Source organism: Bos grunniens, chromosome 2 (genome assembly GCF_055505025.1).
Source record: "Bos grunniens cultivar Pamir isolate PY7600 chromosome 2, Bosgru_T2T1.0, whole genome shotgun sequence".
NCBI lineage: Eukaryota > Metazoa > Chordata > Mammalia > Artiodactyla > Bovidae > Bos > Bos grunniens.
Window position 1 is genome coordinate 108,273,577 of NC_141166.1, and position 26,824 is coordinate 108,300,400.

The window sequence follows — 26,824 nt, forward strand, 5'->3', positions numbered from 1 at the left end:
TTGCTTGTCAATGTCATTTTTCTGTTGTTAAAAGCAATCAAGTACCCCCCTTTCTGGGGTGTTGTTAATAGAAGACTGAGGAAGTGTTTTTTAAAGGGTATATTATGATGCACCTAGTATAATTTTAGAAATATTATAACTTTTACCTTACTCTACTTTTAAGGTCCATTTAAATATATATATATTTAATATATATATTAAAATATAACATTTTAATATATTAAATATTAAATATAAATATAATATTAAATATTTATATATTAAATATATATTAAATATTCTGCATTTCTTCAGATAGTTTGAACATCATCTGGGATAATATCAGTATACTTGGAAAAATGTACTTGGTATCATAAGGAAATAAAAATTTCTCTTTCTATCCAGTTAGGTTCTTCAGCTAATGCTCAAGAAATTAGGCTGATAAAAACAGCTTAATATGAGAAAAGCTGAGCTTATTAATGTGTGTTATATGCATACATGTGGAAGAACTCAGTGATGAATAACTCAAAGGGGTAGTTAGGACTTGAGATTAATACAGCATCTGAACAAAATAAAAAAAAATTAAGTTTCAGAGAAATGACAAGACAAAAGGGGTTTAGGTTCTTATGGGCAACAAACTGTGAAAGGATAAATTCAGAGAGAAGCCAATGGAAGGTAAGAGTTGTTTTAGTGAGGTTTGGTGGAGGCCTGGCGTGCTGCAGTCCACGGGGTGGCAGAGTTGGACACAACTGAGCAACTGAACTGAACTGATACGAACATTCCTATCAATGCTGTCTCTCGGTTGGTAAGAATCTAGAGTTTTCTCTCATGATTAAGAATCACCTTTCCCGTCCTGGTGGAGAGGGAGAAGATGGAAGGGTTTGTTTGTGTGTATCTGTTTCACGTACCCTGAGCCCAAAACAATCCTTAGGTCAGTGGATTTCACTCTCCATTCAAAATTTTAAGTTTTGTATATTAAAAATCAGAGGTTTGATTAAGAAGCTGTGAGATAAAGGATCTGCAAAGGGTGAGAAAACATGAATTGGAAAAAGCAGAAAAGAACAAATGGGGCACACCATTCCATATCTTACCAAACCAGTTTCTTATTCCAGGAAATAGGTCCATCCAGATAAGCAGTTATGTCTCATTGCTGAAGGCAGTGATGCAACTGAAAATAGGAAACCTGCCTAAGTTAGGTTTCTATATTGTGTGATCATTCAGGCATTTTATGAGATTCATTTCTGTGGAAACACAAGAAAAACAGAGTTTAATGGTTGGAACAAACTATTAACCCAGTTTTTGAATCCAGAATGCAGTCAGTCAAGATTTCTAGATGTTGGGCTTGAAATGTACTTAGATAGTAGAGTGAGAACATGCAGTAGCAATTGGAGAAATCTGGAGAGTCAGGTTTTAGTTCTCGGGAACTTCATTTCAAGGGGATGAGAGAAAAATTGAAAGCTCAATTATTGACAAAATGCACAAAATGCAAAATTAGTTTACAAAGAGATAAAATTACCTCAAAGATAATGAACATCTATAAAGATTGGTTATAATTTTTCATTGAATTTCCATCAGTCTTCCCGCTTTCTATCAAAAATAATCAAAGTAGGACTAATTTGCTTACAACTAAGTCTTGTCTCATTAAGCTTACTGCCTTTAGCCTTTCCCAGCATCAGAGTGTTTTCCAATGAGCCAGTTCTTTGCATCAGGTGACAAGAGTATCAGTTTCTGCTTCAGAATCAATCCTTGCAATGAATATTCAGGAATGATTTCCTTTAGGATGGACTGCTTTGATCCCCTTGCAGTCCAAGGGACTCTTAAGAGTGTTCTCCAGGACCAGTTCAAAAGCATCAATTCTTCAGTGCTCAGGTTTCCTTGTAGTCCAACTCTCACATCCATACATGACTGCTGGAAAAACCATAGCTTTGACCAGACGGACCTTTGTTGGCAAAGTAATGTCTCTGCTTTTTACTTCTCTGTCTAGATTGGTCATAGCTTTTCTTCCAAGGAGCAAGTGTCTTTTAATTTCATGACTACAGTCACCATCTGCAGTGATTCTGGAGCCCCCAAAAATAAAGTCTGTCACTGTTTCTGTTGTTTCCCCATCTGTTTGCCATGAGGTGATGGGATTGATGCCATGATCCTAGCTTTCTGAATATTGACTTTAAAGTCAAATTTCACTCTCCTCTTTTCACTTTCATCGAGAGACTCTTTAATTCTTCTTCACTTTCTGCCATAAGGGTGGTGTCATCTGCGTATCTGAGGTTATTGATACTTCTCCCATCAATCTTGATTCCAGCTTGTGCTTCACCCAGCCCAGCGTTTCTCATGATGTACTCTGCATATAAGTTAAATAAGCATGGTGACAGTATACAGGCTTGACATAATCCTTTCCCAATTTGGAAACAATCTGTTGTTCCATGCCCAGTTCTAACTCCTGCTTCTTGACCTGCATACAGATTTCTCAGGAGGCAGGCCAGGTAGTCTGGTATTCCCATTTCTTTAAGAATTTCCCACACTTTGTTGTGATCCACACAGTCAAAGGCTTTGGTGTAGTCACTAAAGCAGAAGAAGATGTTTTTCTGGAACTCTGTTGCTTTTTTGATGATCCAACAGATGTTGGCAATTGGATCTCTGGTTCATCTGCCTTTTTCTAAATCCAGCTTGAACATCTGGAAGTTCAGGGTTCAATTACTGTTAAGCCTACCTTGGAGAATTTTGAGCATTACTTTACTAGTGTGTGAGATGAGTGCAATTGTATGGTAGTTTGAACATTATTTGGCATTGCCTTTCTTTGGAATTGGAATGAAAACTGACCTTTTCCAGTCCTGTGGCCACTGCTGAGTTTTCTAAATTTCCTGGCATGTTGAGTGTAGGACTAGCATTATCTTTTAGGATTTGAAATAGCTTAACTGGAACTCCACCACCTCACGTACCTTTATTCATAGTGATGCTTCCTAAGGTCCACTTGACTTCGCATTCCAGGATGTCTGACACTGTGTGAGTGATCACACTATCGTAGTTATCTAGGTCATAAGATCTTTCTGTAGAGGTCTGTGCATTCTTGCCACCTCACTTCCACTGTATAATAGTAAGGGATTTGATTTAGGTCATACCTGAATGGTCTAGGGGCTGTGCGGCTCTGGAGCATTCAGGTATGACCTAAATCAAATCCCTAACGATAATACAGTGAAAGTGCGAAATAGATTTAAGGGACTAGATCTGATAGACAGAGTGCCTGATGAACTATGGATGGAAGTTCGTGACATTGTACAGGAGACAGGGAGCAAGACCATCCTGAAGAAAAAGAAATGCAAAAAAGGAAAATGGCTGTCTGAGGAGAACTTACAAATAGCTGTGAAAAAAAGAGAAGAGAAAAGCAAAGGAGAAAAGGAATGATATAAACATCTGAATGCAGAGTTCCAAAGAACAGCAAGGAGGGATAAGAAAGCCTTCCTCAATGATCAGAGCAAAGAAATAGAGGAAAACAATACAATGGGAAACACTAGAGAACTCTTCAAGAGAATTAGAGATACCAAGGGAACATTTCATGCAAAAATGGGCTCAATAAAGCACAGAAATGGTATGGACCTATCAAAAGCAGAAGATATTAAGAAGAGATGGCAAGAGTACACAAAAGAAGTGCACAAAAAAGATCTTCATGACCACTCACCTAGAGCCTGACATCCTGGAATGAGAAGTCAGATGGGCCTTAGGAAGCATCACTATGAACAAAGCTATTGGAGGTGATGGAATTCCAGTTGAGCTATTTCAAATCCTAAAAGATGATGCTGTGAAAGTGCTACACTCAATATGCCAGTAAATTTGGAAAACTCAGCAGTGGCCACAGGACTGGAAAAGGACAGTTTTCATTCCAGTCCCTAAGAAACACAATGCCAAAGAATGCTTAGACCACCGCACAATTGCAGTCATCTCACACGCTTGTCAAGTAATGCTCAAAATTCTCCAAGCCAGGCTCCAGCAATATGTGAACCGTTAACTTCCAGATGTTCAAGCTGATTTTAGAAAAGGCAGAGGAACCAGAGATCAAATTGCCAATGTCTGCTGTATCATCGAAAAAGCAAGAGAGTTCCAGATAAACATCTCTTTCTTTACTCCAGGTGTTTCTTGACTTCCTACTTTTGCATTCTAGTCCCCTATAATGAAAAGGACATCTTTTTTGCATGTTATTTCTAGTTCATCGAACCGTTCAACTTCAGCTTCTTCAGCATTACTGGTCAGGGCATAGACTTGGATTACCATGATATTAAATGGTTTGCCTTGGAAACGAACAGAGATCTTTCTGTCGTTCTTGAGATTGCACCCGAGTGCTGCATTTTGAACTCTTTTGTTGACTATGATGGCTACTCCATTTCTTCTAAAGGATTCTTGCCACAGTAGTAGATATAATGGTCATCTGAGTTAAATTCACGCATTCCAGTCCATTTTATTTCACTGATTCCTAAAATGTCGATGTTCAATCTTGCCATCTCCTGTTTGACCACTTCCAATTTGTGTTGATTCATGAACCTAGCATTCCAGTTTCCTATATAATATTGCTCTTTACAGCATCAGACATTCCTTCCATCACCAGTCACATCCACAACTGGGTATTGTTTTTGCTTTGGCTCCATCTCTTCATTCTTTTTGGTATTATTTCTCCCCTGAATTCCCATAGCATATTGGGCACCTACTGACCTGGGGAGTTCATCTTTCAGTGTCCTATCTTTTTGCCTTTTCATGCTGTTTATGAGTTTCTCAAGGCAAGAATACTGTAGTGGTTTGCCATTCCCTTCTCTGGTGGACCATGCTTTGTCAGAACTCTCCACCATGACCCATCCATCTTGGTTGGCCCTATATGGCATAGCTCTCAGTTTCACTGAGTTAGACAAGGCTGTGGTCCTTGTGAAAAGCTTGGTTAGTTTTCTGTGATTGTGGTTTTCAGACTGTCTGCTGTCTGATAGGTAAGGATAAGAGGCTTATGGAAGCTTCCTGATGGGAGAGACTGACTGAGGGGCAAACTGGATCTTGTCCTGATAGGTGGAACCATTCTCAGTAAATCTTTAATCCAATTTTCTGTTGCTGGGCTGGGCTGTGTTCCCTCCCTGTTGTTCAACCTGAGGCCAAACTGTGGTAGAGGTAATGAAGATCAAGCACTGCTGTCTCCAGTGCCCCTGACCTTGCAGCAGGCCACCATTGACCCACGCCCCTGTGGGAGACTCCTGAACACTCCTATGCAAGTCTGGGTCAGTCTCTTGTGGGGTCACTGCTCCTTTTTCCTGGGTTCTGGTGCATACAAGGTTCTATTTGTGCCTTCCAAGAGTCTGTTTCCCCAGTCCTCTGTAAGTTCTTGTGGCTCTATGGTGGGGTTAATGGTAACCTTCTCCAAGAGGGCTTATGGCATACCCAGGTCTACTGCACCCAGAGCCCCTGCTCCTGCGGCAGGCCGCTGCTGACACATACCTTCGCAAGAAACACTCAAACATACTTCTGGCCAGTCTCTGTGGGGTCTCTGGGTCCTGGTGCACACAAGGTTTGTTTCACCCCTTTGTTACAAACTTCTTTATAACCTGACTCCTTGAATCCTTTTTCTCAGGGTCACCTGAGAAGCTGTCTTCCAGGCTTGAAGTCTTTAACATTCCCACCAAATGAAATGTAACTCAATTTCTTGATTGTGACTGTTTAAGTCAACACCATGGAGGATAGAGCTGTCTCTAGAATGAATACAAATAATCCAAATGCAATAATCCAATAATCCAAAAACATCACTCCCACCCAAAGATAGCATTGATAAAGAAAAGCAAAAACTTCATTGCCACAGGCAATTAGAAATCTCTGAGCTTCCAGAAAAATGGGACACTTCACTCACAACCCATTAATCTATGGGAGCTAGTAGAATATACAGAGATGAGATTTTCCTAGCACTGACAAGGCAATGCAGGGAAAAGACAGCAAATATCCCTTGTGAATTGAGACCCCCTTATTTAGACAAATTCCTCTGAGAGCTGGCATTCATGGTAGGGGTATGTCTTAGGTCCCAAGCTTGACAGATGGCCACCTACAGATGCATGCCCAACAACCTATGCTGCCCAGCAAGCATAAAAGTCAGGGAGAGTGCACTTGCCCTGGATACTAGCCCAGCTCTCAAGACAAAAAGCAAGAGAGAAGGAAGATCTCATGGTTTTTTTTTTTTGTTTTTTTTTTCTTTTTGTAGTTGGTGACTCACAACAAAATTTTGTCCGAAATGACTCCCCTATGGTGAGAACTATGAACTCGCCAGTTTGTGAGGCTGATTCAAACAACAAGCTTTTCAGATTTTACCCTATGCCTATGATTCTCCACCTTATGACAAAAGACAATGATAGAGGGAAATTGTGGCTACCCAAGAATGGATCAATAACAAATGGCCAAAGCCACATACAACCAAAGTAGTTCACAGAAATGTTTTCTGCTGCTCATCTCAATTTGGAAAACATGTTTTTATTACCGTTTTCAGGTAAACTCTACAGACTGAAATCTTAGAGGCTGATTTTGGTAAGAATTCTTACCTCTTGCTGGTTTGGTCAGTTCTAAGATTTAGTTGTAACCTCTGGGGTAGGTGGGATGTCTCAAGCATCCTATCTGGGTCAACAAAACAGTAGGGGAGAAAAAAAATTCCTCTATTTCCTCAGGTTCCCTGACTGGGCGTTCAAAATAAGCTGATGGAACACAATTTAACAAGAGATAAGCAAGCACAGTTTATTAACATGCGTATTACACATACACCCAGGAAAACTCAAAAGGTGGTTAGCACTTAGGGTTTATATAGTATATGGACAAAGAACAATATTTTTAGAGGAGTGACAAGACAAAGGAAAAGGGGTTTAGGTTCTTGGAGGGTGACAAACTGCGGAAAGATAAATACATAGGAAGCAGGTGGAAGATAAGGGTTGTTTTGGTGATGTTGGCTGCGTAGATTCCTCTCATCACTGTCTCTGGGCTGATAAAAATCTAGAGTTGCCTCAGATGATGAAGAATCATCCTGTTCTTCCTGGTAGGAAGGAGGACAGAAAGTTTGTGTATTTGCTTCTTTCCAGTGGCCTTTAGCTCAAAATAATCCTGATGTCAGAGTGCAAATGTTGGGATAGCATACCCTGAAAATCTGTAGTATTGATCATATATATTCAATTTGTGAGACCTTAATGAACCACTTGAAGTATCCACAGCAGTAATTTCTTTTCCTTACCTCCTGCCAATCTGCCAACATTTTTTTATACTCTCTTGGGCTCCTAGAAATTACAGCAGTGATTCTTAATTTTTTTATGTCATATGTTTTTAAAACTGATGAAAAATTATGGATTTTTCTGCTCCTCCCTTGCAATATTTTCACACTCACATGATTCTGCTTAAATTTAAGACATAAATCCAGATTGTGAGTTCTATGACTAGAGTCAGCTCCCAGCCATGACATAATAGTTTCTATTAAACTAACCTCCCCTCTAAGAACAGCTGCAGTAGCAAAATAATGTAATAAAAAAATAGCTAAGTGTCTGAAGGCATTGCAGAGCAAGCAAGATATCCAGGGACAGGGGTACTAAGAGCCTATGAAGATGGAAAATGCATTCAAGTGAACTTGGAGTTTTTTCCCCCCACTTTTCAGGTCAAGATACTTTCTGATTCTTAAGTCCCACGGGCTTAGGGGTGGAGCAGAATGTGGTGATGTGGGCTTTCAAAAGTTTCAAGAGGCCAAGGAGATGAAAATTAGAATTAAGATTTCTAAGAAATCTAATAGAATTTATGGAACCAAGGATTCCAGGAATTTATAGAATGAAGATTTCTTAGGAAAAGTAAACACAGAAACACAAGCTCTTTTTCCATTGAAGGTAAAAGGCTAAAAGAACTCTTAGTAGTGTCATCATTTCAGTTCAGTCGCTTAGTTGTGTCTGACTCTTTGCGACCCCATGGACTGCAACACACGAGCCTCCCTGTCCATCACCAACTCCCAGAGTTTACTCAAACTCATGTCCATTGACTCAGTGAACCATCCAACCATCTCATCCTCTGTCATCCCCTTCTCCTCCCACCTTCAACCTTTCCCAGCATCAGAGTCTTTTCAAATGAGTCAGCTCTTCGCATCAGGTGGCCAAAGTATTGGAGTTTCAGCATCAACATCAACCCATCCAATGAATATTCAGGACTGATTGCCTTCAGGATGGACTGGTTGGATCTGCTTGCAGTCCAAGGGACTCTCAAGAGTGGTTCTCCAACACCACAGTTCAAAAACATCAATTCTTCCATGCTCAGCTTTCTTTATAGTCCAACTCACACATCCATACATGACTACTGGAAAAACCATAGCCTTGACTAGATGGACCTTTGTTGGCAAAGTAACATCTCTGCTTTTTAATATGCTGTCTAGGTTGGTTGGAGAAGGTGATGGCACCCCACTCCAGTACTCTCGCCTGTAAAATCCCATGGATGGAGGAGCCTGGTGGGCTGCAGCTGATGGAGTCGCAAAGAGTCAGACACGACTGAGTGACTTCCCTTTCACTTTCCACTTTCATGCATTGGAGAAGGAAATGGCAACCCACTCCAGTATTCTTGCTTGGAGAATCCCAGGGATGGGGGAGCCTGGTGGGCTGCCATCTATGGGGTAACACAGAGTCGGACACGACTGAAGTGACTTAGCAGCAGGTTGGTCATAACTTTCCTTCCAAGTAGTAAGCATCTTTTAATTGCATGGCTGCAGTCACCATCTGCAGTGATACTGGAGCCCAAGAAAATAAAATCAGCCACTGTTTCCACTGTTTCCCCATCTATTTGCCATAAAGTGATGGGATTGGATGCCATGATCTTAGTTTTCTGAATGTTGAGCTTTAAGCCAACTTTTTCACTCTCCTCTTTTCACTTTCATGAAGAGGCTCTTTAGTTCTTCTTCACTTTCTGCCATAAGGGTGGTGTCATCTGCATATATGAGATTATTGATATTTCTACCAGCAATCTTGATTCCAGCTTGTGCTTCTTCCGGCCCTGCATTTCTCATGATGTACTCTGCATATAAGTTAAATAAGCAGGGTGACAATATAGAGCCTTGACATACTCCTTTCCTATTTGGAACCAGTCTGTTGTTCCATGTCCAGTTCTAACTGTTGCTTCCTGATCTGCATACAGATTTCTCAAGAGGCAGGTCAGGTGGTCTGGCATTCCCAACTCTTGCAGAATTTTCCACAATTTTTGGTATCCCCACAGTCAAAGCTTTGGCATAGTCACTAAAGCAGAAATCGATGTTTACCTGGAACTCTCTTGCTTTTTTGATGATCCAGCAGATGTTGGCAATTTGATCTCTGATACCTCTGCCTTTTCTAAAACCAGCTTGAACATCAGGAAATTCACGGTTCATGTACTGCTGAAGCCTGGCTTGGAGAATTTTGAGCATTACTTTACTAGCATGTGAGATGAGTGCAATTGTGTGGTGGTCTCAGCATTCTTTGGCATTGTGTTTCTTAGGGACTGGAATGAAAACTGTCCTTTTCCAGTCCTGTGGCCACTGCTGAGTTTTCCATATTTCCTGGCATGTTGAGTGTAGCACTTTCACAGCATCATCTTTCAGGATTTGAAATAGCTCAACTGGAATTCCATCACCTCCTCTAGCTTTGTTCGTAGTGACGCTTCCTAAGGCCCACCTGACTTCTCATTCCAGGATGTCTTGCTCTAGGTGAGTGGTCACACCATCGTGAAGATCATGATCTTTTTTGTGGACTTCTGTGTATTCTTGCCGCCTCCTAATATCTTCTGCTTTTGTTAGGTCTTATTGAACCCATCTTTGCATGAAATGTTCCCTTTGTATCTCTAATTTTCTTGAAGAGATCTCTAGTCTTTCCCATTGTATTGTTTTCTTCTATTTCTTTGCACTGATGACTGAGGAAGGCTTTCTTATCTCTCCTTGCTATTTTTTGGAACTCTGCATTCAAATGGGTATATCTTTCCTTTTCTCCTTTGCTTTTCACTTCTCTTCTTTCACAGCTATTTGTAAGGTCTCCTCAGACAGCCATTTTCCTTTTTTGCACCTCTTTTTCTTCAGGATGGTCTTGCTCCCTGTCTTTCTGTGTTACAAACCTCCATCCATAGTTCATCAGGCGCTCTGTCTATCAGACCTAGTCCCTTAAATCTGTCTCACTTTCACTGTATAGTCATTAGGGATTTGATTTATGTCATACTTGACTGGGCTATTGGTTTTCCTACTCTCTTCAGTTTAAGTCTGAATTTGGCAGTAAGGAGTTCATGATCTGAGCCACATTCAGCTCCCAGTCTTGTTTTTGCTGACTGTATAGACCTTCTCCACCTTTGGCTGCAAAGAATAGAATCAGTCTGTTTTCAGTGTTTACCATCTGGTTATGTCCATGTAGAGAGTCTTCTCTCATATTTTTGGAAGAGGGTGTTTGCTACGACCAGTACATTCTCTTGGGAAAACTATTAGTCTTTGCCCTGCTTCATTCCGTATTCCAAGGCCAAATTTGGCTGTTACTCCAGGTATTTCTTGACTTCCTACTTTTGCATTACAGTCCCCTATAATGAAAAGGACATCTTTTTTGGATGTTATTTCTAGAAGGTCTTGTAGGTCTTCATAGAACCATTTAACTTCAACTTCTTCAGCATTACTGGTCGGGGCATAGACTTGGATTACCATGATATTGAATGGTTTGTCTTGGAAACGAACAGATATCAGATTTCTGTCATTGTTGAGACTGCATCCAAGAACTGCATTTTGGACTCTTTTGTTTACTGTGATGGCTACTCCATTTCTTCTAAGGGATTCTTGCCCACAGTAGTAGATATAATGGTCATCTGAGTGAAATTCACCCATTCCAGTCCATTTTAATTTGCTGATTCCTAAAATGTCAATGTTCACTCTTGCCATCTCCTGTTTGACCGCTTCCAAATTGCCTTGATTCATAGACCTAGCATTCCAAGTTCCTTGCGATATTGCTGTTTACAGCTTTGGACCTTGCTTCCATCACCAGTCACATCCACAACTGGGTGTTGTTTTTGCTTTGGCTTTGTCTCTTCCTTCTTTCTGGAGTTAGTTTCCCACTGATCTCCAGTAGTATATTGGGCATCTACCAACCCAGAGAGTTCATCCTTCAGTGTCTTCTCTTTCTGCCTTTTCATACTGTTCATGGGGCTCTCAAGGCAAGAACACTGAAGTGGTTTGCCATTCCCTTCTCCAGTGGACCACATTCTATCAGAACTCTCCACCGTGACCCGTCTGTCTTGGGTGGCCCCACCCAGCATGGCTCATAGCTTCACTGAGATAGACAAGTCTGTGTTCCATGTGATTAGATTGGTTAGTTTTCTGTGATTGTGGTTTTCATTCTGTCTGCCCTCTGATGGAGAAGGATAAGAGGCTTATGGAAGCTTCCTGATGGGAGAGACTGACTGAGGGGGGAACTGGGTCTTGTTCTGATTGATGGGTTAATCCAATTTTCTGTAGATGGGTGGAGCTGTGTTCCCTCCCTGCTATTTACCTGGGCCCAAACTATGGTGGAGGTAATGAAGATAATGGTGACCTCCCTCAGAAGATCCCAGGCATGCACTGCTATACTCAGTGCCCCCAACCCAGTAGGGTCATAGTTTTAAGCCAACTGAAGTTGTTGTTCAGGGCCAAAAGAATGTGTAGTGTATGTGTGTATGAAGATCTCAAAAACAGACAAAGCTGGTCTATGTTGAGAGGCCAAGATACTTTATACTTGGCAAAAAGTAACACCTAGCATAGCACAAGGGAAGGTCTCAGTTTTGGACTGTTTCTTGAAGTGGGTGATACTTTTATAGCATATTGTCTTGGAGTCCTCAGTAATGAAGCTGTATCTTTTTGACTTGTGCATTTTTCAGTGTGTGTGTGTATGTATGTACATATTCTACTTCAATTTTTAAAATGTTTGCTTGAAAATATTTTTCCAGTTTATGGGAGACTATGTCTTTTGAACAGACTCCTTTAATCCTTCCTCATTTCAGGAAGCAGTGAGCAAAGTCCAGAAGTCCCTTGGGGGCATGCAACACAGTAATGAAAAAAAGTCATATTTTTATGGATGCCTCTCAACTACACATTGAAAGTTGGTCATAACAAAGAGTCCAGTGTTTGAAGTTATATGCTAATCAATACATTTCATGGAGTAAAAATGACAGAATGTTGATAGCCAGTTTGAAGCTGAGTTAAGGAAGATGGGAGTTCATGGTATTATTTTTCCATTTGTGTATATGTTTGAAATTTTTTATAACTTTTTATAAAGAAAGAAAACACAAGGAGCTGCTTCTTTGATAGCAAAAAATAATGTCACAAATGGAATCCCACAGAGGATGAAAAAGAGAAGTCAGAAAAATAAATCCTATACAAAATTGGATTTGCTTCAGCTACAAATTTTAGACATCTTTTACTCCTACTTTCTTTTGAGCAAATTGAATCCCATTTCTGTTTGTAGGGCTTATTTTAACCACACCTTTTCTAAGGAGTCTTAATTACTACTCTTGCCTCTAAACTCCCAATTACTCAATTATTATTTGTTGTCACTTCATTGATCTTCACTGTATTATGTGCTGGGCTGCCGGAGTTGTTATGTCTTTATGCATGTTATTTTTATTTTGAAATACTTTACCGCATGCCAAGGAAGCTTGTCATGTTGACTAAATATTAAATATGATATATATTTTAATTTTCAGTTTATCAGATTTATCATTTTATTGGTTATTTATTGAATGCTTATTTTTTGCCACAACTTTTTCAAACATGGTTTGTTCTCCTTAGGTGATACATATCAAATTCCCATTCACTTCTTTAGTCCTCATAAAACCGATATGAACTTGCCATTCTTAGTATCCTTATTTTATGAATCAGGTAACTGAGGCACACAGAGTAGGTTGCAGGATGTCACACAGTAAGTGTAGGAGCTCTGGGCCTAAATTCTTAAATCTACCTGATTTGGCCTCTTAATTGTAGAGTAGGGAAAGAAACTTCCTAAGGTGCTTCAAGAATCTAAAGCATTTTCTTCAGAGTATTGACTTTCTTAATTAAAACAAAATTGTCTTAACATAAACTCTATTGTCTTTAAATTTGTATGGTCTTCACAGAGTTATTTGAATCCTGTCCTTAAAACTTAGGGCTGAATTTCTGCAGCTGATGTTGAACTGTTCACCAATAATTATTGTATTTGCAGATTTTCTGTTCTAGTATTTCAATGTATTTATGTTATCTTCAAAACAAAATTTCCACAACCTTGTGAGAATAATTGGAGAAAGAGTCTTAATGAATTATTTTGCTGTCCTTTGTAAACAAGTCCCATTGTGGAGTGAGAGAAATACCTGCCATGTTACATCACAAAGGCTCATTAGATGAAAGTTAGGTTCACTGTTAAACATTGGAGAACCAGAAATTGGCGCTAATGAGTATGTGCTCACTGATACCGATGAAGTCATTGCACTTCTTTAAATATGCTTTGCTCTTCTTAACTGCCACATATTAAATGTGCTTAGGAAACCCACTGTGCTTCTGAAAATACCCTTCCCAGGATTATATCCAAAGATATGACTGTTTCCAAGTAGGGCTTCTAGTCAAAACATGGGCACACAAATAGAAAGCTAATCTAAATTACCTGAGATCTCCAAACCCCATAATTAGCATTGATAACATTGTGAAGTATACTTCCTGTCTTCTTTTCCTACATAAATGTTAATCTTTATGTTAATTAAACTGTAAGAAAAAAAAATACTATCATTGCTTATATACTATCATCCACTTATATTTGCATAATTGACAAATTATATGTATTAAATGCCGCAGAACTCCCTAGAACCAGTGCAGTTTTAGACTTTTTATGCATACTGATAAATTGCTTTCTTGAAATTTTGAACCAGTTTACATTCCCTTTTTAAAAAAATTTTTATTGGAGTATAGGCTTTCCAGGTGGTGCTAATGGTAAAGAACCCACCTGCCAATGCAGGACACATAAGAGACATGGGTTTAATCCATAGGTTGGGAAGATCCCCTGGAGAAGGGCATGGCAACCTACTCCAATATTCTTTCCCGAGTAATCCCATGGACAGAGGAGCCTGGCAGCCTACAGTCCATAGGGTCCCAGAGAGTCCGACACGACTGAAACAACTTGGCATACACATTGGAGTACAGATCATTTACAATGCTGTGTTAGTTTCAGGTGAACAGCAGAAGTGAATCCTATATATATGTATGTGTATGTGTGTATGTGTGTGTATATGGATGTGTGTGTCCGTTGTTTTTCAGATTCTTTTCCCATATGTGTTATTACAGAATATTGAGTAAAGTTCCCTATGTTATACAGCAGATCCTTATTAGTTATGTATTTTATGTATACTAGTGTCTATATGTCAATCCTAGTCTTCCAGTTTATCACTTCCCCATATGTTTCCCCTTTGGTAAAGATAAGTTTAATTTTAAGAATTGTGAGTCTGTTTCTATTTTGTAAATAAATTCATTTATATCATTTTCTATTAGACTCCACATATAAGTGATATATATTTATCTTTCTCTGAGTGAATTCACTTAGTATGATAATCCCTAGATCCATCCATGTTGCTGAAATTAACATTATTTCCTTCATTTTTATGGCTGAGTATTATTCCATTGCATATCTATCTATCTATCTATATATACATACATACACACACACACACACACACACACACACACCACATCTTCTTTATCCATTCCTCTGTTGATGGATATTTAGCTTGTTTGCATGCCTTGGCTATTGTAAATAGTGCTGCTATGAACACTGGGGTGCATGTATCTTTTCAAATTATGGTTTTCTCCAGATGTATGCCCAGCAGTGTGGGATTGCTAGATCATATGGTAGTTCTGTGTTTAGTTTTTTAAGGAACTCCCATACTGTTCTTCATAGTGGTTGTGCCAATTTACATTCCCACCAACAGTGTAGAACTGTACTCCACACCTTCTCTAGCAGTTAATGTTTATAGATTTTTAATAACGACCATTCTGACTGGTGTGAGGTGATATCTCATTGTAGATTTGATCTGCATTTCTCTAATAACTGGTGACATTGAGCCCACAATAGTTGATAAGAACATCAGTTAACAATAGCTATACCAACAATGGTTATTATTTTTTAACCATCATCTCATTTTTTAATCATTATCTCATGAGATAAAATGTCATCTCAGTAGTTTATTTCACTTGAGAATTGTGGAACTTGAATGCTTCTGTGTATTTATTGGCCTTTGAATTTCTTCAGGGAAGAATTAGAATTGTTTATGTCATTTTTTTTCCTGTTTTGCTATTGAAGCTTTTCTTATTAATTTGTAAGCTCACATTTACTTCATGCTCACTCTCACTCTCCCCACCCCCACCTGTGTGTGTGTATGTATGTATTTATACATGTATCTATATCTATATGTATATATGGGTACATGTATAAATATATATATATATCCATTTTCTAAATATGGTGTCATTTTCTTTAATGTAACTAGACCTTTCAGTCTTTTCTTTTATGGTTTTGGTCTTTATTGTTTTATTTAAGAGAGCCTTCCCTACCGCAAGTGTTAATAAAAGTACACGTTACTTGTAACTGTTTTGTGATTTTACTTCAAAATTAACCTAATCAAAATTTATTTTGTTACAAGGTGTAAGGTAGGGATTGAAAAGTTATTCTTTAAAAAAACACAATGTAATTATTTTAATATTATTTATTAAATAATCTACATTTTGTCCACAAATTTAATATCCCAATTTTATCACAACACTTCTAATATAATTGGTTCTATTTCTAAACTTTTATTTCATTCCATTAATCTATCTTCCTATTCTGACATTAGTACCACTCATTGGGATTTTTATTGGATTGCATTAAAATAATATATTATTTTGGAAAAAGTTGCCATAACCTACTTTAAATTTTTATTATAGATATAAAATACTGACAGTTTTCTAATAGCAAAAGATAAAGAATTTTACTTTCATTTATTATTGAAAACCATAATCCTCTGAATGATAAGCTCAGCAACAAAATTGGAATCCATCTCCAATCAACTCTGCAGAGCTTGAAGGTGTACATTTTGTATATCAGCCCTATCCTGAGCTTAATTTTTCCCCATCTTTTTTTCCTATTCTGTCTCCATTGACTAATTTAATTATTTATTTTTGTAAAATCTTTGCATTGTGTTTACAACTGCTAACTACCTTCCTCCAGTTTTAAAGTGATTTGGAAGTAAAACTAAAAGCTTTTAATAGATTATCAAAGAAATCCATGACCATAAACATTAAAAACCACAGTTCTAGATCATTTAAAGTGGCTCATTAATGGCCAAAATTGAATGTAATTTTACAAATTTCTTTATACCATGCTATTTTATGAAATCAACCTGACCTAAATGATCCTGACATTATTTGAAGAAGCATATGTGAAATTAAATTGTTAATGTCCAGAAGACTGATGCTGAAATCAAGTACTACCCACAAAGTCCACAGCATAACACTTGTGTTTCAGGATAACTGCAATAAAAACTATTCAACTTTAAAAAGAGAGAATGTAAAACAATAGAGATTGGTATCTAGTATATACCAGATATATACCATAATCTGGTTGATCAGACTTCATTTATTCATTCATTCGTGCCTGCATAAACTTTGAAAGTGAAGTCGCTCAGTCATGTCCGACTCTTTGAGACCCCATGAATCACAGCACGCCAGGCCTCCCTTTCCATTACCAACTCCCGGAGTTCACTCAAACTCATGTCCATCGAGTCAGTGATGCCATCCAGCCATCTCATCCTCTTTAGTCCCCTTCTCCTCCTGCCTCCAATCCCTCCCAGCATCAGGGTCTTTTCCAATGAGTCAACTCTTCCCATGAGGTGGCCAAAGTACTGGAGTTTCAGCCTCATCATCAGTCCTTCCAATGAACACCCAGGACTGATCTCCTTTAGGATGGACTGGTTGGATCTCCTTGCAGTCCAAGGAACTCTCAAGAGTCTTTTCCAACACCACAGTTCAAAAGCATCAATTCTTCGGCGCTCAGCTTTCTTCACAGTCCAACTCTCACAGCCATACATGACTACTGGAAAGACCATAGCCTTGACTAGATGGGCCTTTGTTGGCAAAGTATCTAGGTTGGTCATAACTTTCTTCCCAAGGAGTAAGCGTCTTTTAATTTCATGGCTGCAATCACCATCTGCAGTGATTTTGGAGCCCCAAAAAATAAAGTCTGACACTGTTTCCACTGTTTCCCCATCTATTTCCCATGAAGTGATGGGACCGGATGCCATGATCTTAGTTTTCTGAATGTTGAGCTTTAAGCCAACTTTTTCACTCTCCTCTTTCACTTTCATCAAGAGGCTTTTTTAGTTCCTCTTCACTTTCTGCCTTAAGGGTGGTGTCATCTGCATATCTGAGGTTATTGAGATTTCTCCCGCAATCTTGATTCCAGCCCAGCGTTTCTCATGATGTACTCTGCATATAAGTTAAATAAGTAGGGTGACAATATATAGCCTTGACGTACTCCTTTTTCTATTTGGAACCAGTCTGTTGTTTCATGTCTACTTCTAACTGTTGCTTCCTGACCTGCATACAGATTTCTCAAGAGGCAGGTCAGGTAGTCTGGTATTCCCATCTCTTTAGGAATTTTCCACAGTTTATTGTGATCCACACAGTCAAAGGCTTTGGCATAGTCAATAAAGCAGAAATGGATATTTTTCTGGAATTCTCTTGCTTTTTTCATGATCCAGCAGATGTTGGCAATTTGATCTCTGGTTCCTCTGCCTTTTCTAAAACCAGCTTGAACGTCTGGAAGTTCATGGTTCACATATTGCTGAAGCCTGGCTTGGAGAATTTTGAGCATTACTTTGCTAGTGAAATGAGTGCAATTTTGTGGTAGTTTGAACATTCTTTGGCCTTGCCCCTTTTTTGGGATTAGAATGAAAACTGACCTTTTCCAGTCCTGTGGCCACTGCTGAGTTTTCCAAATTTGCTGGCATATTGAGTGCAGCACTTTCACAGCATCATCTTTCAGGATTTGAAATAGCTCAACTGGAATGCCATCACCTCCACTAGCTTTGTTCATAGTGATGCTTTCTAAGGCCCACTTGACTTCACATTCCAGGATGTCTGGCTCTAGGTCAGTGATCACACCATCATGATTATCTGGGTCGTGAAGATCTTTTTTGTGCAGTTCTGTGTATTCTTGCCACCTCTTCTTAATATCTTCTGCTTCTGTTAGGTCCATACCATTTCTGTCCTTTATCGAGCCCATTTTTGCATGAAATGTTCCCTTGGTATCTCTAATTTCTTGAAGAGATCTCTAGTGTTTCCCATTCTGTTGTTTTCCTCTATTTCTTTGCATTGATCACTGAGGAAGGCTTTCTTATCTCTTCTTGCTATTCTTTGGAACTCTGCATTTAGATGCTTATATCTTTCCTCTTCTCCTTTGCTTTTTGCTTCTCTTCTTTTCACAGCTATTTGTAAGGCCTCCTCAGATAGCCATTTAGCTTTTTTGCATTTCTTTTCTGTGGGGATAACCTTGATCCCTGTCTCCTGTACAATGTCATGCACCTCATTCCATAGTTCATCAGGCACTCTGTCATCAGATCTAGTCCCTTAAATCTATTTCTGACTTCCACTATATAATCATAAGGGATTTGATTTAAGTCATACCTGAATGGTCTAGTGGTTTTCTCTACTTTCTTCAATTTAAGTCTGAATTTGGCAATAAGGAGTTCATGATCTGAGCCATAGTCAGCTCCTGGTCTTGTTTTTGCTGACTGTATAGGCCTTCTTCATCTTTGGCTGCAAAGAATATAGTCAATCTGTTTTTGGTTTTGACCATCTGGTGATGTCTATGTGTAGAGTCTTCTCTTATGTTGTTGGAAGAGAGTATTTGCTATGACCAGTGCATTCTCTTGGCAAGACTCTGTTAACCTTTGCCCTGCTTTATTCTGTATTCCAAGGCCAAATTTGCCTGTTACCCCAGGTGTTTCTTGACTTCCTACTTTTGTATTCCAGTCCCCTATAATGGGAGAAGGCAATGGCACCCCACTCCAGTACTCTTGCCTGGAAAATCCCATGGATGGAGAAGTCTGGTGGGCTGCAGTCCATGGAGTCGCTAAGAGTCGGACACGACTGAGCGACTTCCCTTTCACTTTTCACTTTCATGCATTGGAGAAGGAAATGGCAACCCACTCCAGTGTTCTTGCCTGGAGAATCCCAGGGACGGCGGAGCCTGGTGGGCTGCCATCTCTGGGGTCGCACAGAGTCAGACACGACTAAAGCAACTTAGCAGCAGCAGCAGGTGCCCCTATAATGAAAAGGACATCTTTTTGGGGTGTTAGTTCTAAAAGGTCTTGTAGATCTTCATAGAACCATTCACTTCAGCTTCTTCAGTGTTACTGATTGGGGCATAGGCTGGATTACCGTGATATTGAATAAGTAAGTTAGATATTGCTATATCAATAGAAGATTAGGACGTTACTAGGAAGTATATATGAAAAGGTAGAAACATTAGAGTAGACTGGAAAGTCTCACTGTGAGGGTGGTATTTTGAGTTAAGACTTGCTGTCCAAAAGCTCTGATTTGGGAACACAGTAACATGCAGAGGAGGTGAATTAGATGAAGTAAATAAGGTAAGGAGGCAGAGGACTAGGTGATGAGGTTAAGTACACAGTGAAAGTGAAAGCGAAGTCACTCAGTCGTGTCCGACTCTTTGCAACCCCAAGGACTATAGCCCACCAGGCTCCTCCGTCCATGGGATTCTCCAGGCAAGAATACTGGAGTGGGTTGCCATTTCCTTCTCCAGGGATCTTCCTGACCCAGGGATCGAACCCAGGTCTCCCTCATTGCAGGCAGACGCTTTAACCTCTGAGCCACCAGGGAAGACTTAATAAGTACACAGTGAGGGGTACCAAACACCATCATAAACCCTTTTTCCTTTAGAGAAACACTGGAGGATATTAAGTGGGGCAGTCACTTGATCTGACCCATAGGTCAACTTTGTTGATATATTTGAAATTTTTAAATAGATCAGGGAATAAATATGTACACTTGTGTGTTTTTAAATTAATCAGAAGTAAAACTATTAACATGAATTGGTGATAGTAGAAAAGAATAAATAGGTGGAAGAAGCAATTGAAATAAAATGCAGCAGCATGAGGTGGTAGGGACGAAGCAGGGGATTCACTAAGGGCAGCGTCAGGGTCCCCAGCCTGGATGATGGGTGGTGTGGTTCAACCATAGTGACTTTAGGAGGAGAAGCCAGATATGGGAGTTTGACATGAAAGCTTACAAGAATGATGAATTTAAAGCAATAGAGAAAAACTGAAGTTGAGGAAACGGAGGGAAGAAAGTATCAGAGATATAAATTGAGAAGTTACCAGGAGGAGATAGGCTGAAGCCATGAGAATGGAGGAACCACTCAAGGGATTAAATTGCAAGAAACAAACAAATGAAATTCTCCACTTACTATTTTGCACTATATCTACACATATTTGAGATAAAAATGAGCACTTATTATGTACCTAGCTGCCCCCAAAATATCCATCTAATTATAGATGTACAACAGAAGAAGAGTAGAAGGATAGAAGAACTCAGTTAAGTATGATTAACTTAAAGTGAGTGAGGTCGCTCTTTGCGACCCCATGGACTGTAGCCCACCAGGGTCCTTCCTCCTTGGGATTCTCCAGGCAAGAGTACTGGAGTGGGGTGCCATTTCCTTCTCCAGGGGATATTCCTGACCCAGGGATCAAACCCGGGTCTCCCGCATTCCAGGCAGACGCTTTAACCTCTGAGCCACCAGGGAAGCCCATGATTCACTTGGGTGAAGATAACTTTTGCTTTAGGACACTATATAGTATAGGTATCAAAATGATAGACTTTGCAACTTCATGCTTGGGTGGCATTAGACGATTGGATGTGAAACAAGTCGCTACTGAATAGTGCTCAATAAATTGTAGGTTGTCTGCTTTTGCTGGGTATATTGTGAATTTCTATACATCTCTTTTCATTCAAGACAGTATTGTTGTAAATAATATTCTGCATTAGTTGATTGACTAAAATTCCATGACTGAGTAAAATAATGCATATATTTCCTGATGTGGCATGACTAGAGTATGATTTGATGTGTATGATTGAACCCAATTTGTTATCACATCAAAACACATTTTTTTGGGGGGGTGTTCTTAAACTTTCTAAAAATCAAATAGTCATTTAATCTCATGCCTTCACAGCCTTGCATTACAAATGTTATTTAAAACTTGGATAAGGAACATAGGTGTAGGCAGCTCCTTGCTCTGAACTTTAAAGATGGGGCTGAAAGTCATGCATAAGGAGGATGCAGCAGGCTGGGAGTTCCAGGCAGAGCAAGGGAGATAGGGCAGGTGCCCATGTTGGGGAGCAGGGTGGATAAAGATGACAATGGAAGGTACACCAGGGGGCCAAAGCTGATTTTAAAAGTCTCTGAGGGTTATAGGGCAAAAATATACTAAAGTTAGTCATTATGGCTGTCTGCTGTAGTTAAAACTGTAGATAAAACCTGTATCATGTTTTATCTTATTTATCTGTTTTGCCATAATAATTCTTCTTAGAAGTAAAACCATTCACAGTGAAGATGGTCCTGTTAACTCATAGGTAAGGAAAGCCTTCAGATTCCCCAAGAATATGTTGAAATATTGTAGCTTTATCCACACATGTATGTACATCAACTCTTTATTCTCTCTTATATTTAGAAAAGTAAACTGGAGAATCACTGCAGCCCAAACTTAAAACATTGTGAAAACTCCTAGCAAACTCCTAGCAATAGTCAATGTCTTTCACTGATGACTTCACCATGGGGAAGAAGAAAAAAGAATAAATTGTTCAATTTAGAAATATAATTTTCAACATAAATCCCACCAATATGTTGTTGTTGTTCAGTCGCTAAGTTGTGTCTGACTCTTTGCAACCCCATGAACTGCAGCACGCCAGGCTTCTCTTTCCATCATGATCTCCCGGAGCTGCTCATACTCGTGTCCATTGAGTCAGTGATGCCATCCAATCATCCCATCCTCTGTGCCCATCTCCTCTTGCCCTCAATCTTTCCCAGCATCAAGGTCTTTTCCAAAGAATCAGCACTGGCCAAAGTATTCAGTACTTAGTTAATTGAGATACGTATAAGCTTGTGCATTTTGGCAAAATAAAAGCGAAACTTGCTTACCTTTTTGAAAATATCAAAGACCTGTTCCAGAGAGACTGATAACTCTTTCTATCTGTCTCTTTCTGTGTTACATATGCTTGTAATGGTTATTTTCATTCATTAGAGAGGGATTTAAGCTTTTCAATTTTTCTAACTTTAATACTGCTGTTATGTAAGAGAAGGAAAAGCTCTGAGGAGCCTTCCTAGAAGAGATAATTGTGCAGAACTCCTGGTCTCCTTCAGTCGTGTAACATATATCAGTTGGTAATGGTTAATTAGTGTATGCACTTGCAATTTGGTCTCCTGAGGAGGGAAATTACATTTCTTACTTTTAACCTAGAAGAGCATAGAATTCTGTGAATGTGTTCATCTTACTAAGACTTTACAGCCTTGCCTTAAGCATCTATTGAGGGGAATGGAATGGAAACAAGAGAAGATGACAAGCCATTTGCTGAGTACGCCATTTATAACAAGAAGTACCTAAGGTGTTAGGTGCCTGATTTACCTGTTGGACTTAACAGTGGACTGTGCGTATACTTGTATTTTTACATACGTGTTCATTTGACTGAAAATGAGAGACAGTGTGTTCTAGTTGAGAGAACACCAGCTTTGGAGTTATTTGTATCTGTTCCAAGCATGACTACCTGTTAGCAGTTGCATAACCTTTGAAGACGTACTTAATGTTCCGATTCTTATTCCTCTCATCTGCGAAACAAGAAAAATATTACTATACCCTTGAAGGATAGTTGAATTAGAAGTAATCTGTATATAATCCTTAGTATAGTGTATTCCACATTTAAATGTTCAATAAATGATAGAATTTTTATGATTGATATTATCGAGATCGACCTCATTTCTCTGCCCCTTCATTTTCTTCCCTTTTAATATATAATTTAAAACTTAACAGAAAATATTATAGGAACATAATATACTTTAGTAACTTGTTAAAATGATCACATTATTGTCCACAGCAATCAGTAATTTTAAAGGAAACTTGGGTGACACATTTATTGCAAAGTTCTCTTGGGGTAGACCTCAGTGCTGTTATTTATAAAATAGTAATTTGATAAGTAACAGAGTTGTGTGAATTAAATGGCCTAAGATTTGTAGAAATATTCTGCAAGCTATAAAAAATTATGTGAATGTCCACTGGTCCTGAAAAGCACTTTAGAGTTCATCCAACTCCTTGTTTTAAGGATGATAAAAATGAGAACTAGAGAAAGTATGATTCATCCAAGGGTACATAATTAGTGAGTGGCAGAATAAAACTCTAGCTTTAGTGACCAGTGTTCCAGAGTATTACCCACTAATGTTGATAATGTGTGTTCATTGTCCTGTTTGAGTGGGCCTTTAATATCCTTCTAGTTTTCTAACCGGAGCCTGGTGGGCTGCCGTCTATGGGGTCGCATAGAGTTGGACACGACTGAAGTGACTTAGCAGCAGCAGCAGCAGCAGCAGCTTTCTAATGCTCCATTGCTATAGCTATCATTCAGGTACAGAATGTGTAAAATGTGTAAAATTAGTATGATATAGTACTGCCAACTGACATCGAAGAAGATCTGGTTCTGTCTTAGACAATGAGGGAGCTATGGGATTTCCCTATCTTGCCACATCACCTGTCTTCCTTGAATCAACTCCAGTTTGCAAGGCCATTACCATGTGTCGTCTGGCACTGTTTCAGAATGAGGTGTTGCTGAAGTTAAAGCCATAGGGTTCTGCAGTTTCATTTGGGAGAAAAATTTGATTCCAAATTGAAGCAGCTATTTGATCGATACACGAGATCACTGTCTCTGCTGCCAGGGCAAAAATGCATGAAAATGAAAGTCCAGTAGTGTCTTCTTTCAATATTAAGAACAACTTCTCGTCTCCCTAAATAATTAGCATCTGTGAGGTGTGCTCAGAAACTTAAATCTCACTGGATTTCTTGATACTAATGTGAAGGAGTAAATAGTGATAAGAAGTTAGGATATCAGATAGGCCTGCTTACTGAGAGCTGCCTATACAAACTAGACAATTCTAACAGATGGCATTTAGATGTAGAATGACAGATGGAATTACTTTTATCCTGTTATTGGAAAACAGAAGCAAAGCTGAAATAGATGGCCAACTAAATGAAATCAATCAACGTAAGCCACCTTTATGTTCAGATGCTCAGTTCTAGTTTTGCATATATGTTCTTTCTCTCTCTCTCTCTCTCTCTCTCTATATATATATATATATATATATACACACACACACACATATGTACACACACACACATGTATGTAGGTATATATGTGTGTACATATATACTGTATACATATAATCTGTGGTGGTGGTGGTTTAGTCACTAAATTGTGTCTGACCTTGTGACACCATAGACTGTAGCCTGCCAGGCTCCTCTGTCCTTAGGATTTCTCAGGCAAGAAAATTGTAATGGGTAGGCCATTTGCTTCTCCAGGGGATCTTCCTGATACAGGGACTGAACACGTGTCCCTCAGATTGGGATTGCAGGTGGTTTGCTACATTGCAGTCAGATTCTTTGCTGCTGAGCCATCAAGGAAGCCTCATATATACTCTGTATCTAGTATATATGTATGTGTGTGTGTGTGTGTATCATACTGTATATTATAGAACATATTTACTTATTTTAATATTCCAAGGAACTGTCCATATTATTAACTCATCAAAGTTAGGGAGAGACAACCAGTGTGACTGGCAGGTAGATTCAATGTAAATTGCTTCATTTAGGTGTCACACAGACTTTGTTTCATCACCAATAAAGAACAGTACTCATACAATGAAGAGGAAAATTATAGCAAAACAAAACCCCACCTCAAAAGCAATATTTGAAAAAATGTCATTGACTCATATAGACTCACATCATTAACTCAGTCTATCCTGGAGAACTGTAGTGAACTGTTGTTTTTATAACACATTCTCAGGTGATGTGTCCACTATTAGTCTTTTGTATAATACGGTTTTCTTTATTAACTTTGGGTATTTATTACATATATAATAGGCCTCATTGCAGCAATACCTGAACTGGCTTCAGTTATTCCATTTTTGTTGGCTTAAAATCATAAGTGTTTAAAATTGTTAGGAGTAAAAAGATACTATTATAAAGATGACTTAATTAAAATGTGGTAGAAAGGACATACATTCTGTTAATCTATTGGACTATCCAGTGCCATATCACAAAATCATAGACTGACACAGCTTTTAAAAATTGTTGTATATGGATTGAGGCCATCTGTTCCAAAAGTTGTTTTTTTTGTTTTTTTTTTTTTTAACAAATGAGAAGAATGAGGCTCAGAGAGTGATGACTTGCTCAAAGTGAGCCAAACAGCAAGTGGAATTAGGATTCCTCAGCTCCCAGGTCTCAATTTAACCGAAGTTGCCTCTGCATTTGCTTTGGATACTGGTTCTTAGCTGAAAAATACTCAATTCTTTCTGATTGAGAAATTACTATAATAATTTTTTATTTCTTTTTTTTAATTGGAGGCAAATTACTATAATAATATTTTTTGATGAACAGACTTCATGCTTTTTCATTATGATTTGTGTGACTTTTAGGGTCTAGAGTATAAGTCATCCATAAGTAGAAATAGAATAATCAAAGAAGTAAAAAATAATGAGATGCCATTTTATGAAAAAAACAAAATCAAAAACAGGCAGATCACATTTCTGCTTTTGGTTTTCAATGATGTTATCTTCATCTGTACAACACATTTAAGAGTCCATTACAAGTTTTGTTATATATTAGTCTTCATATTGCATAGGTGGCCAAAGATGAGCAGTTTTTCCTGATGGATGTGTTGGATAAAGCTGTGATTTTTGTGGGTGTTTTTTCCCACATGGCATAAGAATATCCCCAAATTAAATATTTTTGTTACATGACACCAAACTATATTGCAGTTTGTATTAGAACATTTCATTTTACATAAAACTTAAACAAAGTCAGATCATATTCTTTATCACAATGTACCCTGCTTCACTGTTAAAATTATTATTGCTACACAAAATTGATAGTAATTCTCATGCACTATAACTGCACATGTGTTTTTTTTTTTTTTTTTTTTCCCCATTTCTGACAGGTTACTCCTGTGGAAAAGTTAGTTGTATTCAGGATATTAAATACTTGGTTTTTGATCATTAATTATAGATATGGAAAAGACAGCAATAGGCAAAAATGGAGCATTTATCTCACTTGTATCTGTATATAGCAGAAATGTGTCTCCATGATGTATGTCCTTGTAAGCATCTGATGTTGTAAGGTACCAATCTAGTTTTGTGTTACTTGATGCATTATTTCTTTCTTTTCTGTTTGGAGAGAGCCAGATGAGGATAATAAGAATTCTTAAGAAAAATTCTACAAGTATGATCAGAGTGAAATGATCTGCAAAACCAAAGTAGGATGAAGTATCGCAAAACCCTGAGAAACAGTCACGATGTGGCAACATCTCAGAATCAATCACCCCTTTTTTATGAGTCCAAGGCCACTGTGATACTGAGAGCGACCAGTGCTGTAAAGTATTATGGTTTCATAGCTTTTGTAGCCTTTCCCAATGTTTAACCCCTATTTTTGTGGCAACTTTATTGAGATATAATTCACAAATCAGATAATTCACCATTTTAAGATGTACAGTTCAATGGTTTATAATAGTTGCAGAGTCGTACAATAATCA

At 38.6% G+C, this 26,824-nt stretch overlaps 1 protein-coding gene and 1 long non-coding RNA gene across 21 annotated transcripts in view; one reads left to right on the forward strand and one right to left on the reverse strand.

The window, feature by feature from the left end:
- Positions 1-26,824, forward strand: part of B3GALT1 (beta-1,3-galactosyltransferase 1) — a 629,012-nt gene that overhangs the window by 318,068 nt on the left and 284,120 nt on the right. The gene's annotated exons all lie outside the window — the stretch shown is intronic.
- The window catches only part of LOC147378474 (uncharacterized), a 28,996-nt gene continuing 6,275 nt past the window's right edge, over positions 4,104-26,824 (reverse strand). Inside the window, exon 4 of the long non-coding RNA XR_015147240.1 lies at positions 4,104-26,459. This is a non-coding gene — a long non-coding RNA (uncharacterized LOC147378474). The remainder of the gene's footprint in view (positions 26,460-26,824) is intronic.